Source organism: Nannospalax galili, unplaced genomic scaffold (assembly GCF_000622305.1).
Source record: "Nannospalax galili isolate Female #2095 unplaced genomic scaffold, S.galili_v1.0 scaffold536, whole genome shotgun sequence".
Lineage (NCBI taxonomy): Eukaryota > Metazoa > Chordata > Mammalia > Rodentia > Spalacidae > Nannospalax > Nannospalax galili.
The window spans coordinates 886,230-900,745 of NW_008337057.1; the positions used below are offsets into that span (position 1 = coordinate 886,230).

General features: G+C 44.1%; 1 protein-coding gene across 1 annotated transcript in view; it reads right to left on the minus strand.

Moving 5' to 3' along the window:
• Positions 1 to 2,135, minus strand: part of Lars2 (leucyl-tRNA synthetase 2, mitochondrial) — a 107,287-nt gene extending 105,152 nt beyond the window's left edge. Inside the window, exon 1 of the mRNA XM_008831929.3 lies at positions 1,982 to 2,135. The gene's annotated coding sequence lies outside the window, so the exon portion shown is untranslated. The remainder of the gene's footprint in view (positions 1 to 1,981) is intronic.
• Between the last annotated feature and the right edge of the window lie 12,381 nt (positions 2,136 to 14,516).

The window sequence follows — 14,516 nt, forward strand, 5'->3', positions numbered from 1 at the left end:
TGTGCCAGGTATATGTAACTTGGAGGCCAGAAGAAGACATCAGGTTCCCTAGAATTGGAGTTAAATAGATGGTTATGAGCCACCTGATGGTGCTGGGAACTGAACTAGAATCCGCTGAAAGAGCAGGAGGTGCTCTTAACCTCTGAGCCATCTTTCCAGTCCCCAGACCTTGGCTTGCTTTCTTTTCCCTTTCTTTCTTTCTTTCTTTCTTTCTTTCTTTCTTTCTTTCTTTCTTTCTTTCTTTCTCTTTCCTTCCTTCCTTCCTTCCTTCCTTCCTTCCTTCCTTCCTTCCTTCCTTCCTTTCTTTCTTTCTTTCTTTAAGGAAGTAAAAGACTAGGTCTCCCTGTAGCATCAGCTGGCCTGGAACTCACCATGTAGACCAGACTAACCACAATCTCACAGAGATCCACCTGCTCCCCGTCCCCCAAGAGCTGGAATGAAAGGTGTGTCATTGTGCTTGGCACCACCCCGACTTTAAAGGCAGGGGGAAGTGGCTGGAGAGATGGTTCAGCAGTTAAGATCACTGACTGCTCTTGCAGAGGACCTGGGTCCGATTCTCAGCACTCATATGGTAGCTCATCACCATCCATAACTTCAGTTCCAGGGGAATCTGCCACCCTCTTCTAGTTTCCATGGGCACTGCATGCATGTGGTATACTTACATGCATGCAGGCAAAACATTCATACACATAAGATAAAAAATAAACACTAAAAATTAAAAGCAAAACAGATCAACTAAGAAAAGTCTAAGGGCTAGGGATACAGAGTACATACTTAGCAATCCCCAGCACCAAACAAGCAGTAAAATAAAGAAACAGGAAACACTGTTAAGTGTCGGGGCAGAGGGTGTAGCTCAGTGGTACAGCACTTGCCTGGCAATGCTTGAAGGACTCGTTTCCATCCCCAGCACTGCAAAAAAACAAACTTCACACCCTTAGGCATAGGCCTAAGATACCATCAGCTTCACTAGGCCTCACTAGCAACAAATAAGTGTGCATTTGAGGCTATGAATTTACAGAACTCTGAGTCTCAATCCTATTCTCTTCCTTTACCTCTCAGTTGCATCTCTAGGCCACTTCAAGCACCTCTCCACCGACATGTCCTAAAGGGCACTGCCTCCTCCTGACATCATCAATAGCCATTTTTTACAAAGGGTGATGTGGATAATGTGGATTCAGTGTACCTCATGTCTTACACTTAGAATCTGCTTGGATCTTTTCTTCCTGAGCTCTGGCTCATCTTATTCTTTTATTTGTTGGAATGTCTCTTCTGCCGTTTTCCAAAGCATCGACCCCTACTACCTCTCTTTAGAGTCAGCCCTGTCCTCACTTTACTCGGGGCTTAAGGTTAAAGTATTTGAGAATAGGAGGGATCTGAGAAATGGGCCCAAAATGATGATCATAAAGAGAAATCTAAGACAAGGATAGGAAACAGGTGAAGAAACATGCCCCCAGGGAGACATCGAGGAAGGCATCAGCAGGAAACTAAGAGGCAGAAGCAGGAGGATCAGGGGCTCAAGGTCAGTGCAATCACATAGTAAGCTTGAGGCCAGCTTTGGGGTACGTGAGACCTTGTTTCAGATAACCAAAAAAAATACGTAAAAAAGCATATACACCACCACCACCCCCAAGCAAACATGTGCTGTAAAACGCCTATGTTAAAAAAGCAGATGTTAATTCTAATACCCTGCAGGACTCCAGGCAAGTATTTCCTGTCTGGAACTCGTCTCGTAGACGAAAAGTATGAGAACTCGAGTACAAAGCAGAGAGATGTGCGTTTCTCTGGGCCAGTCCAAGCTGTCAAGTGGGTCCGCAGCTGAAAGAACCGATACACTACAATCTCGATACTTTTCCCAGTTCAGAAAAATGCAAGGTCCTGGGACTCCCGGCCCACCCGCACCTCCCGTCCTGCTCTTCGCGATTCAGGGGAAGGGAGCTCAGCACGGCCCGTCACTATCCTCCTGAGTTCGGGCCGGGGTTACCTGTTTTCAGGCTCCGGCCTGCGGTTCCTCTCCGCCTGGTTCACCATGGGCGCCGCCATGTTGGCAAAACAACAACTTTATAGGAAGCAGAGGCCACGGACACAGACAGGCGGGGCGGAGGCGGGGAAGAGGTGCAGGACGCCTGAGCCGGATCTCGAGTCCCGCCCCAAGCCGAACACGCCCCGCCCCTCCTCTGGCCCAGACCCCGCCCCCAGCCCGCCCCGCCCCGAGATAGGGCCCGCCCCCCGACTAAGCCGCGCCTCCTAACTCCGCCTTGTTCCAAACGAGGACCTGGCTCCCAGGCCTCGCCTTCCACCCAGGCCTTTGTAGCCAGAACAAGCTCTGGATACCAGGGAGTCACGTTACTACAGCTGTAGCAGAACAGGGTAGATGTTGAAAGAGTAAAATAAGCTGCAGGCAGCGAAGAGAGCTCTGAAGTAGTTTGAGGCCAGTGTTTGAATCTCAGCGCAGTAAAAGCCACCGACTGAGCTTAGCTAGGGTGGATCTGTTTGATTTGTTGAGCCATGGTGGACCAGATAATGGTTGAAGCACCTTCTTCCACCATATTGTATGATCTTCCAGCCCCAGGAGGGGAGTTACCTAGCCTAGAGGAGTAATGTACTTTTCTCAGATGGTAAGTAGACTGGCAAGTCAGGAAAACAAGTGCCTGGACAACCACTTTGCTAAAGAATTTATAGATCCCATTGCGCAGATGCACAGGGGCAAGTGTTTCTGGCTTATAATCAATGAATTACAAAGAAGGAAGGTAAAAATATACTTTAACCTGTTTGAAAGAGAACTTGAAAAACACGAATGTGAGCAATCCACAAAACTGAAATGGATTTATTAATAGTACAAAATAGTTGATGTCCTATAGGGTAAGAAAAAATATTGGGGAGCCATCTTTTCTACACGAAATTAATTGTACCTCCACCAAACAATGCATCCCATCACCAAGCACATTCTCCATCTTACCTTCTGTTCTTACAGAAATGAACTGTAGTCCTTAAGGAGGCCAACAAGGGTGCACACTCCTACAGAATAAAGTTCCATTCTGCATGCCACCCATGGACACACAGGGAGCTCTGTTGCCCATTTCCAAGGCTTTTAACAGTTTCTTGACATTTCAAAATCCAAACACCATGTTATTCAAAGTGTGGTATCTAGCTGGGAACCCAGTACAAATGAAAATCTCAAGCTCCACCCCAGACCTGCTGCACCAGCACCTGCATTTTAACACTAGTCACAAGTGATTCTAGGCATGTGCAAGTTTGAGACTCAGTATTCTAGAGTATTAGAGAAGGTCTCAAACACTAGCCTAGTTTGCTCACATTAGAGACATAAAAAAGCCCAGGGCTAGGAATGTGACTCCGGTGGTCAAGTGTTAACATACATGTGCAAAGCCCTAGGTTCTGTCCCCAGCACAGCATAAACCGGGTGTGGTGGTATAGGCCTGTAATCCTAGCACTAAGGAGGTGGAGGCAGGGGAATCAGAAGTTCAAGTCATCCTCTCCAACTTACTTCCAGGCCAGCCTGGGCTACATGAGAAAGATTTGGTATTCAAAACTGGGAGCAGGATGTGTTGGTCAACATCTGTAATGTCAGTACTCAGGAGGCTGAGACAGGAAATTAATAATTCAAGTGCAGCCTAAACTACAAAGGGAGGCCCAGTCTCAAAAATAAAAAAACAAGCCAGGCATGGTGCACATGGTGGTGGCACATGCCTTTAATTCCAGTACTCAGGAGGCAGAGGCAGGTGGATCTCTATGAGTTCAAGGCCAGCCTGATCTACATAGTGAGTTCCAGGCCAACTGAGGCTACAGGGAGACCCTGTCTCAAAAAGATCAATAAGTAAGTAAGTAAATAAATAAATAAATAAATAAGTAAATAAAGTGGGATGGCACACTCTTGAAATCCCAACACTCAGGAGGCTGAAGCAAGAGGACTGCCTTGAGTTCAAAGTCAACTTGAACTACATATCTAGTGCCAGTCAGCTATGGCTACATAGGAAGACCCTGTCTCAAAAAACAAATAAAAATTTTAAAATGAACAAAAAACTACTGGTCTCCCAACTTAGTACCTTTCCCCAAAATGCAGAATGAAAGATTATAAGGAATAGGACTTGGAACCTAATCCTCTTACTCTGAAGCTGGTGGAACACAGCTTGTCTGAGGTCACACATTTAGTATATGACACAGCCAGAATTCCAACTCAGATCTCTTGATTTCTCTGCCACCAAGACAGGGTCCTTAATATAAGGTGAAACCATAGAAGCAGTGGCCAGCCGATCAGCCTGTCACTCTTTTTAATTTTTTTAACCTATTTATTTTTATTTTATGTGTATGAGTGTTTTGCCTGCATGTAAATTCATACATGCAGGTGTACATGTGCGTGCAGTGTCAACCAGGCCAAAAGAAGGCATCTGACTCCCTGGAACTGGAGTTAGAGATAGTTGTTAGCTGCTATGTGGGTGCTGGAAACCAAATTAGGGTCCTCTGGAAGAGCAGCCAGTGCTCTTAACTGTTGAGCCATCTCTCTAGCCCCCAGCCTGTGACTCTTAATGCCTGTACCCATATACAACTAGAGTACCCCTTTTCTCATATATGGAGATATAACCTCCACCTTATTTTAGTTCAAAAGCAGTCTTTCCTTTTATGAAGTAAAGTTAACATTGACATTTCTAGAAGATTATTTCAAGTGGAATTTTCCTAAAAGTCATTTGCTTTTCTGAAAAGTTGCTATTTTTACATCAAAGACAGTAACATGAAAGTAAATCCTTTCACTCTTAAAAAATCTTGCTGCAAAGATGCATTATTAAATAAAAGAGACAAGTTGCTAGCTGTGTAGAGTGCTATATCCTTTTTTTTTTTTTTTTTTTTTTGATTTTTTAAAAAGGAAAAGGAAGCCAGGCATGGTAACACATGCTTCTATTTCTAATAGTTCTGGCTAAGGCAGAGGCTAAGACAGGAGGATTACCAGCCAGGGCTATATAGTCAGACCTTGTCTGAAAAACAAAACAAAATTAAAAATGTTTAAAATGAACTATGAGTGTTGGTGTATGCCTGTAATTCCAGATACTTTGGAGGCTAAGACAAGAGGATAGCAAATTCAAGGCCTGCCTAGCAACTTAATGAGACCTTGTCTCAAAGTAAAACTCAGAAAGAGGGCTGAGATGGAGTTCAGTTGTTTGATCCCCAGTCCCATGCCCTGCCCTGCTCCCAAAGCTACAGTGGTAAATTGTATGCCTGTGTATTTTATCAAAATTTAGAAAAGAAAAAAGATTCTCTCTACAACCTCCATAGGGAGTGATTCTCCTGATTAAATACAAATTTGCAAAAATTACCAGGCCAGGCCGAGTCATTCATGCCTAAGTTCCACGTCACCTAGCTGAAGCTGAGCACTTTAGCTGAGTGAGAAATGAGGATTAGAGAGAGCCAGCAGATTTCCCAAATCCGCCAGGGCAAATGGGATGATAATGGCAGTTCCTTCTGCTTTAATCCTTGCACAAAAGAAGCAAATTGAACTAGCCGGTGTTAACTACTCCATCATCTCCCTCTTGTGCTGACTCCTGTTTCTGCCTTACAAGGCAAGTAACTCTGAAATGGCCAGCTTGCCTTTTGTTTGTTTCTCCTCCCTTCTGCCCTTGTCTGTGAGCCAACTTCTGATGCTTGGTATTGGAATCTCAGTCCATTATTCACCACCTTGTTTCCCTGTATTCCAGAGAAATTAAGAAACAGAAGTTGGAAAGGAAAATGGATTTATTTACCATTTGACCAAAGGGGTGAGGGTGGTACTTTCTCCCTATGATGCCTGGGGGGAATATATAGAAAAATGTGAGACAAAGATCAGAAGGTATGTAGGCTTAGTTGAGAGATTGTTGTCAATGCCAAAATCCCGGCTCTTACCTCAAAGCGAATAAGGGATAGTTTATTTTGGCGCCAGATATAGGCCGGGAACACAGATACAGGTTACCCCCAAATACCACATTCCAATGTAGTAACAGTTATTAAGTTTTTCTAGTAACAGAACAAAGAAAGTTATAAATTTCAAATACATTGGTAGGAACATCAGGTTGGCCAGATACAGCAAATCTGGGAAGTCTTTGCTATAGATCTCAGATGCTCTCTGATGACACTCAGCTTTTGGAAGCTAGAGGCCTGTTTGTATGTTCCCAAGGGACTTCACCTGACAGTCACAAGAATGTTAGGTCTCACACAGAAGTAGGCAATGAATGGGCTATTTAGGGAGCTAAAATAGTCAAAGATAATTCTGGCTTCCAACCTGTAATTTTCTATCTCCACAATTACTTAATCTACCTTGCAGAATGTTTATAGGTGTGGTCTTTTTTCTGGAAATTTCAGTTCATACAGATAACAGGTCTTTTACTGGGCAGGAGGAAGTGCTGACTGGAACTCCAGTTGTCTCTGTTTTGTTCTCAGGCACCCACCTGTAATCTCAGCATTTGGGAGGCAAAGGCAGAATGGTCACAGCAAATTTGAGGCCAGGGTAGATTTCATAGCAAGTTCCGGGCAAGGCAGGCCTACAGAAAACAAAACAAAAAAAGGGCTGTCGAGATGGTTCAGTGAGTAAAGGCTATTGCCACCAAGTCTAATGACCTGAGTTTGATCCTCGAAACCCAAATGGTAGAAGTAGAGAACCAACTACCACAAGTTGTCCCCTGATCTCCACACACGGCACATCCCCCATATAAATGTAAATAATGCTTTAAAAAATGAAATTCTTAAATTAAATCATTGTGTTTTTTGGCAAGTGTGGTATGCCAAAAATGCCATTGTTATGAATCTTCAGAAACAGTTTTTCCTTGTTGTCTTCTCATTAAACATGCCTTGAGCCAAATTCACAGCGTGATTTGTGCCCTGTGCTAGGGTAGGACTTGACTTGGAAAGCAGACCTGGGTCCAATAATGTTCTGAGACTGGGTAGAGAGATGGCTCAGTAGGTGAAAACTCTTACCAGACAAGCCTGATAGCCTGATGACCCCAGAACCCTCATAAAAACTGACTCAGTAGGGCATCTGTAATCCTAGTGTGCTATGGGAAATGGGAGGCAGAGACAGGAGAAGCTCCAGAGGAGCCGGCTTTTTCCTTGTTGGAAGAAGACTTAATATTGTGTGACGTGGGTATCCTTACCTCCCTCCTTTGCTACTGTCAGCAGCTCTGTGCTGCTGGGTGTGAGCCTGAGGAGTTCTTTCCAGAGACTCCTACTCAAGTGAAGCCTGGATCTTGATTTATCCTGCAGAAAAAAATTCAGGACAGTTAATATGAGGCAAAACTGGAGTTTATTTAGAAAAGATTTTAATAGTTTTGTGTTTGTTTTTTTGGGGTTTTGTTTTGTTTTGTTTTGTTTTTGTTTTTTTGAGACAAGTCTCTTATAGCCCAGGCTGACACGGAACTCTCTATGTAGCCGAAGATGATGTTGGACTCCTGGTTCTCATGCTTCACCTTGGAGTGCTGGGATTACACGTATGAACCACCATGCCCAGATTATTTGGTACTGGAGATCAAACAAACCCAGGGCCTTGCACATGCTAGGCAAATCCTCTACCAACTGAGTCTTTAATACAGTTTTAAGTACAGGCATTAAGGGGGAGAGAAAGATGTTGAAGTTTACATGTCTTAATTAAAAAAAATATATATATATATATGGTTTGGATGTCTTGAAGTTATGTTGTTCAAAGGATATCATCTATATCCACATTTAAAAGTTGAAAATGAAAATCAGGTGTTGTAGTGGTGTACATCCATCTTTACTCCCAGCTCTCTAGAGGCAGAGGCACTCACAGGCAGATCTCTGTGAGATTGAGGCCAGCCTAGTCCACATATCGTGTTCTAGGCCAGGGGGCCTTACAGGGAGAACCTCTCAAAAGACAAAACAACAACAAAAAGATGAAAATGTTTTGCATACTTATTTTTAAAATATTTTAGTTATAATTAGTGTCTGTGTGTGCATAACGGGGGGGGGGCCAAGGTACGTGTGTAAAGGTCAGAGGACAACTTTGTGGAGTTGGCACACTCCTTCCACTTTTACATGGGTTCTGGGGCTCGAACTCAAGTCATCAGGTGCCTTTATCCACTGAGCCATTTTGCCAGTCCCTGGTTCACTTATTGTTATTCAAAGAAGTTTTCTTTAGAAAATTAGATTATGAGGTGAACTGCAGGTTTACAGATTCGGAAAGAATGCTGATAAGAGGGAAAAAGTCAAAAGAATTCTTACTACACACAGATCCCAAGGCAGTCAACACCTGTTTTTTTTTTAAGTATTTATCTATTTTATGTGTATGAGTGTTTTGCCTGCATGCATATAAGTGCACCACATGTTTGCAATGCCCATGGAGGCCAGAAGAGGATGTCAGATGCCCAGAAACTGCAATTATGGACAGTTGATAGTCACCATATGGGTACTGGGACCTCATCCCAGGTCCTGTGCAAGAGTACAGTGCTCTTAACCTCTGAGCCATCTCTCCAGCCACACCCCTTTATTATTTTACATGTGTGTGCCTTCATGAGTTAATGTGCATAGTGTGCATGCAAGAAGCCAGAAGAGGCCAGAAGAGGTCACAAATTCCCTGGAACTAGAGTTATAGACAGTTGAGACCCACCATGTGGGTGACTGAACTGAACCTGGGTCCTATGCAAGAGCAATAAGCAGTCTTAAACATTGAGACATCTCTCCAGCCCCCAAGATGTATTTTGACTGTAATCATGGCTTATAATCTTATTTGTGAGATTTTTCCCAGAAAAAGGAGTAGAGTCATTTGAGGTGCTTTGCTCAGCACTGTTGAAATTCTTGATTTACTCAGTGAGAAGCTTAAGTCAGAGCCAAGACAGTGATTATTCTTTTGACTTCAAGCTCAGTCCTTTTTAAAAACTTATAGCATTACCTCTTTTCCTACATAGTAAGAAGCTTCCACAGAATAGAAATTGGGAGACCTCCTTTTCCTTCCCATATTTTAAAAAATATTTTATTTGTTATTTTTATGTGTATGAGTGTATTGGTTGCATGTATGTGAGCGCACTCAGGTCATGCAATGCCCCTGAGGTCAGAAGAGGCTGTCAGATTCCCCTGGAACTGGAGTTAAGGACAGTTCATAGCCGCCATGTAGGTGCTGGGAATTGAACCTGGGTCCTTTGCAAAAGCAGTCATTGTTCTTAACCGCTGAGCAATCTCTCCAGCCCTCCTTCCCATATATTTACTCATATTTTCCCTTAGTATATTTGACCACTGTATACCTCCCACCTCATCCCCAACCTCCCAGAATAGTGTGGACCTTCCCTGCCTGCTCTGCTGTGGTGTTAAGTCAGCTCCTTCTGTGAACACAATAGCAGCTAGGCCTTGAAGCAGGGGACAGATGTACAATAACAGGACAGGATCCCGACAGTCTCCAGCCCAGGTCCCTTTGCCTCCTTAGTTCTCCTTCCACCTGGGAAGAAGAACTTGCTTCTCTCCCTAGCCCTGTCTTTCATATTATGGGACCTGATTTTCTGACTTTTCCCCTCCTCTCTTCTCTCCCACTATAACCATCCCAGAAGCAGAATGAAGCCTAAGATTGCCATGGAAATGTAAGCCAGATCAAACCCTGCCTAAAGCCCATATTGCCTCTTGAGTCTTGGGTGCAAAAGCTGATGAGGACTCTTAATTAGCCAAGCCATACCACTTGAGTTTTCCATTGACTGAAGTAAAACCCATCTGTTTTCCCTACATACTCAACTGATAGGGACTCTGTCCTCTTTCCACATAAAAGTGGTCTTCAGTTCGTGTTGCCTATGCTCTTAAGCATCTTCCACATTCCTCCACTGCACCTGTACCTGTTACAATCCCCTAGTTTAGACTTTTCTCCCCTCCTCCAACTCTTCCAACAGACTCTAGTCTTTAGCACTTCCTAGTCACCTGTTAGCCCTGTGAGTGGCACATAGTTGGTAGTCAGCATATCTTCCAAGTGTAATCTTTTTCTTTTGTTTTGCATTTAAAGAAAAATGTTATTGCATTTATTTATTTATATGTGTATGTGTGTGTGTATGGGGAGCATTTGCCATGACATGTGGAGGTCAGAGGACAACATTTGGGAGTCAGTTTTCTCCTTCCATCATGTGGGACCTAGGACTTGAACTCAGGTAGTCAGGCTTGACAGAAAGTGCCTTAACCTGCCGAGCCATCTCAATGGCCTTTGTTTTGTCTTTTTGAGACAGGGTCTTATGAAGCCCAGGGAATTCTGGAGCTCACTAGATCGTCCTACTTTAGCTCCCTGAGTGCTGTGTTTACAAGCATGTGATACCATTCTAAGAAAGAGTGCACTTTTTATGTAGGAAAGTTCAATGGATTTCCACTAATCACACATTCTGTACTTGTTATCTGTCACCATAAAGTTGAGGTGTAACTCCAAAATTGATGGTCTTCAAGTTTCTGTTGAGGACATTCACAGATGTGTGCAAAAAGACCACAAAACCCAAGTACACTCGTGATGTATGTTCTCAACTGAATGCTGGTGACCTGAAAGCTGAAGATCTTCCTGGCATCCCTTGGACTTGAGACTGCCTGGTGCCCCATCCACAAGCCCAATACCAGGCCTACCTGGCAGCTGATCAGAAATGTACGACCATGCCTCAGTGATCTCAACCATGCCTGGCACTCAATTCCTGAGCAGCATACTAGGTTCCAAAAAGCTCTCACATGCAAAGGTGGATATCCTGAGTCCTCCCAGCAGCAGCCAGCCACTGAACTGTGGAAAGAGGTTTGACAGGCACTGAAAGAACAGCTAAACAGCTCAAGAGCATCCAGGACAGGAAGAGGGGAAGTGGAAGCAGATGACAGGAGAGAGCGGAGAGATAATTAAAGAAGGGCAAAAGGATGTAGGGAGGCAGAGAACCACAGGTCCTGGTCACCAGAAGAGTTCCAGAGAACTGCCAAATCTTCGGGGTCAAAGGCTCAGACCCTAGACTGAGAGCTGTAATTGCTGCCAAGGGCTGAGCGTTCTCATACCCAAGCCCTATGTGTGGACTCTAACACATGTAGGGCTGAGGGCCTCCATTCCTGAGGCCTGCCAGGATTTCTTCCAGATATAGCAAAATAATCATCCAGCTGATTGGTGACAATATTGTGATCATCATATTGCAAATGAAGAAACTCAGGTACTGATAGAGTAAGGAAATTGCTCAAGGCCACACAGCTATGAAGTGCTATGACATGGTCTGGCTCCAGGGCCCAGGCTCTTACCCTGTAAAGCCAAACTGCTGCTCTGTGATCATTGCACATACTGTTTGTTAAAGAGGATTTAAATATGTGTAGACAAAAAAGCAAGAAACAGGGTTGGAGAGATGGCTTAGCGGTTAAGAGCACTGGCTGTTCTTGCAGAGGACCCAGGTTCAATTCCCAGCACCCACATGGTGGCTAAAAACCATCCATAACTCCAGTTCCAGAGAAATTTGATGCCCTCTTCTGGCCTCTGTGGGCATTCATGACATGGGTGCATTTACATAGGCAATACACTCATACATATAAAATGAAAAATAATAAATAGAATATTTTTTAAAAACCCAACAAGCTGCTGGGCATGGTGGTGCATGCCTTTAATCCCAGCACTTGGGAGGCAGAGGCAGGGGGGTCTCTGTGAGGTCAAAAACAGCCTGGGCTCCATAGCGAATCCCGGCCCGCCAGGGGTACAGGGGGGCACCCTTCCAAAAAAAACAAAAAAAAAAAAAAAAAACCCAAAAACCCAACAAGACTGTCACCTGACCATCACTCTGTGTAGTCAGCTGCCCTCTTCACAAACAGTGGCAAAGGTGAGAGGGCTGCTGAAGGTCATTGCTGTGGTTTCCACAGAGTGCACCTCAGCTTCTCTTTTGTAATGTTCACACAGGTCTTGGGTCACCTGTTTTACTCTGTGAGCACCAATAAGTTTTTATTTTTCTTATTTATCTTTATTTTTTAAAGTTTTTGTTTATGTAAGTGTCTGCATGAGTATATGCACACACCTTGGAAGTCAGAAGAGGGCATTGGACCCCTTGGAGCTAGAGTTACAGGTACCTGTGGGCTCTGTAATATGGATTCTAGAATCTGAACTCTAGTCCTCAAGATTGAGCAGCAAGTACTCTTAACCTCGGAGCCATCTCTCCAGCCCCATAAAAATGTTTAGTTATTCTCTTTTCAGCCCTAGGACAAAACCAGTTCCCCATTCAGTGCTTCTTGGGATAAAGCTTGGGAATTGGCTAGGCCATTTTTCCACTTTGGTTCTTGCTGACTTGCAGGCTAAGCCTGGCATCTGTGGGCCAAAAGAATAAGGATGAAGACCTTGTCTGGAAGGTAGAAAGGAAGAGACAGGACTGGGAGCCCTTCGGAAGCTCTACTGTGCATCTGGTCTTTAAGGGTCCCGGAGTAAGATGTGTGTTTTCCTAGGAGCCCAATACTGCAAAAGACTCATTGCCAAATGACATCTCTTTAATTAGCTTTCAAAGCATTATATATTTTTCCTCCCAATACCTTTTGATTCTTGAGTACATATGAAAAAAACCCACTTGAAATGACTCATACCGCAATTATACTTTGACACGGAGATAGACCTTGGGATTAAGTTTTAATCTGTTCATTAAAAGGAGAGGAAAAAATCCTTTCAAGTGCTGCAAATCTCCTTAGGCCTGTGATTGCTTCTAGAAAGAGATAATCTTATTTGAAGAAAGGCTGAATTTATAAAACAGCATTGAGTTACATTTGGCCTAAAGATGTTCAGAATTTGTTATTAGTGGGCTAAGAAGGGGCTATTTGTAACACACATTTATTTCCAAGTGTCTTAAGTATATCTTGCTCATATTATGGTAATTATCTACAATTTATCTACAATTTTCATGAATAAATTTTACTGAAATCATCTCTTTCTGTCATTCACTAGGTATTTAGTCATATCATTTTAAAAATCTGTTTATTTATTTTTATATAAGGTCTCACTCTGTGGCTCAGGCTGGCCTGGAGTTCACTATGTAGGTATATTACTTTTCACATTGCCATGACCAAATACTTGACAAGAAGCAACACAAGAGAGGAAGGGTTTATCATGGCGGGGGGAAAGCATGGTGGCAGGAGGAGGAAGCTGAAGTCACACTGCCTCCTCAGCCAGGAAGCAGAGAGTGAACAGGAAGTGAGTCTGAACTACAAAACCTCAAGGCCTGTCACCCACTTCCTACATTGACTCTACATCTTAAAGGTTCTACAACCTTCCCAAATAGTATCACTATCTGGGGAACAAGTGTTCAAAAACATGAGCCTATGGAGGATGCTTCCCATTCAAATCACAACTGTAGGCTTGCCTTGAACTCTTGGCAAGTCTCCTGCCTCAGCTTCCCATCAACCTAATTATCTCTTGAATTTGTGTGCATGTATCTTGTCTTCCCAAGTACTTAAAGTCAATGAAGCCAATGATCACACTTCCTTGACCCTTGGCTGGCAATACAGTTTAGTGTATTATTTTCCATCTCAAATCACACAGCAGACAAGGAGAGCACAGAGGCCTCGGTTTCCTACTCTACACAGTTTGGCGTGTGTGTGTGTGTGTGTATTGTTAAGGTGCATACGTTGAAGGCTTGGTTCCAGCAAGTATATTCAATAACATGAGGGCTCTGATCTAACCAATGAGTGAATTCATCATTGGGAGGTGATAAAGACAGGGCCTAGTTGGGGAAGCAGGTCCTTCGGACATGCTCCTGGAAGATATGTCTTGTCCCAGACTGCCACGATCCTCAACTCTGACCTGCAGAGCTGAGGAGAAACGACACGAACACCAAGGTAGGGTTCAAGCTTCTTCTTTTTATTGCACCGTTTTTTCCGTTATATAGATGCCCCGAAAGCCCTTCCTTTCGCCAGACCCAATCAGGGGAATTACACGTGCACACCAGACAGTTGAGGCAGCAATCTATAGGGTTATGTAGACCCAATCATGCATGCTGACGCTACTCATCAGGTGGTCCACGCGTGATCGGGACACTGCGTTTGCGCATATGGAGTAAACAGGTGATGATCACGAGTCTGGGCAAAATGGCAGGGCGCCATCTTGGGCTGCTCCGGCCACGCCTGCTTGCCACATCTCCCCCTTTTTGTTTTATAACATGGTGCTTGGGCCATGCCTGTCTTAGGTCGCTCCCTTCCACACAGCATCTTTACCCGTCATCAACTGCTCAACAGCATGGCTGATAGTCTGTCTTAGGTTAGTATGCTCGTGAGGGAGTCTTTCCCGTCTCTGACTACTGGTCCATCATGCTTAACCATGCATGAGGGGACTCGCCTTTCTCCAATGCGACCATAGCCTGCATGAGCATCATTTGTTGTTGTTCGTTCTTTTGCCTCATCCTGCACATACACCAAATCAAACAACCACTCACTCCTACAAGCAGGAAGCCCCAGAAAGCCATTCCTCCCCAATCTTTGAGGAAGGAGAAAGCCCCCTGCATGGTTTGCAGCCAGTCTTCAATGGTGGCGATCTGGACTCTCGTGGCATTGACAGCCACCATCGAGGCTCTCAGGTCAGCGAGCTT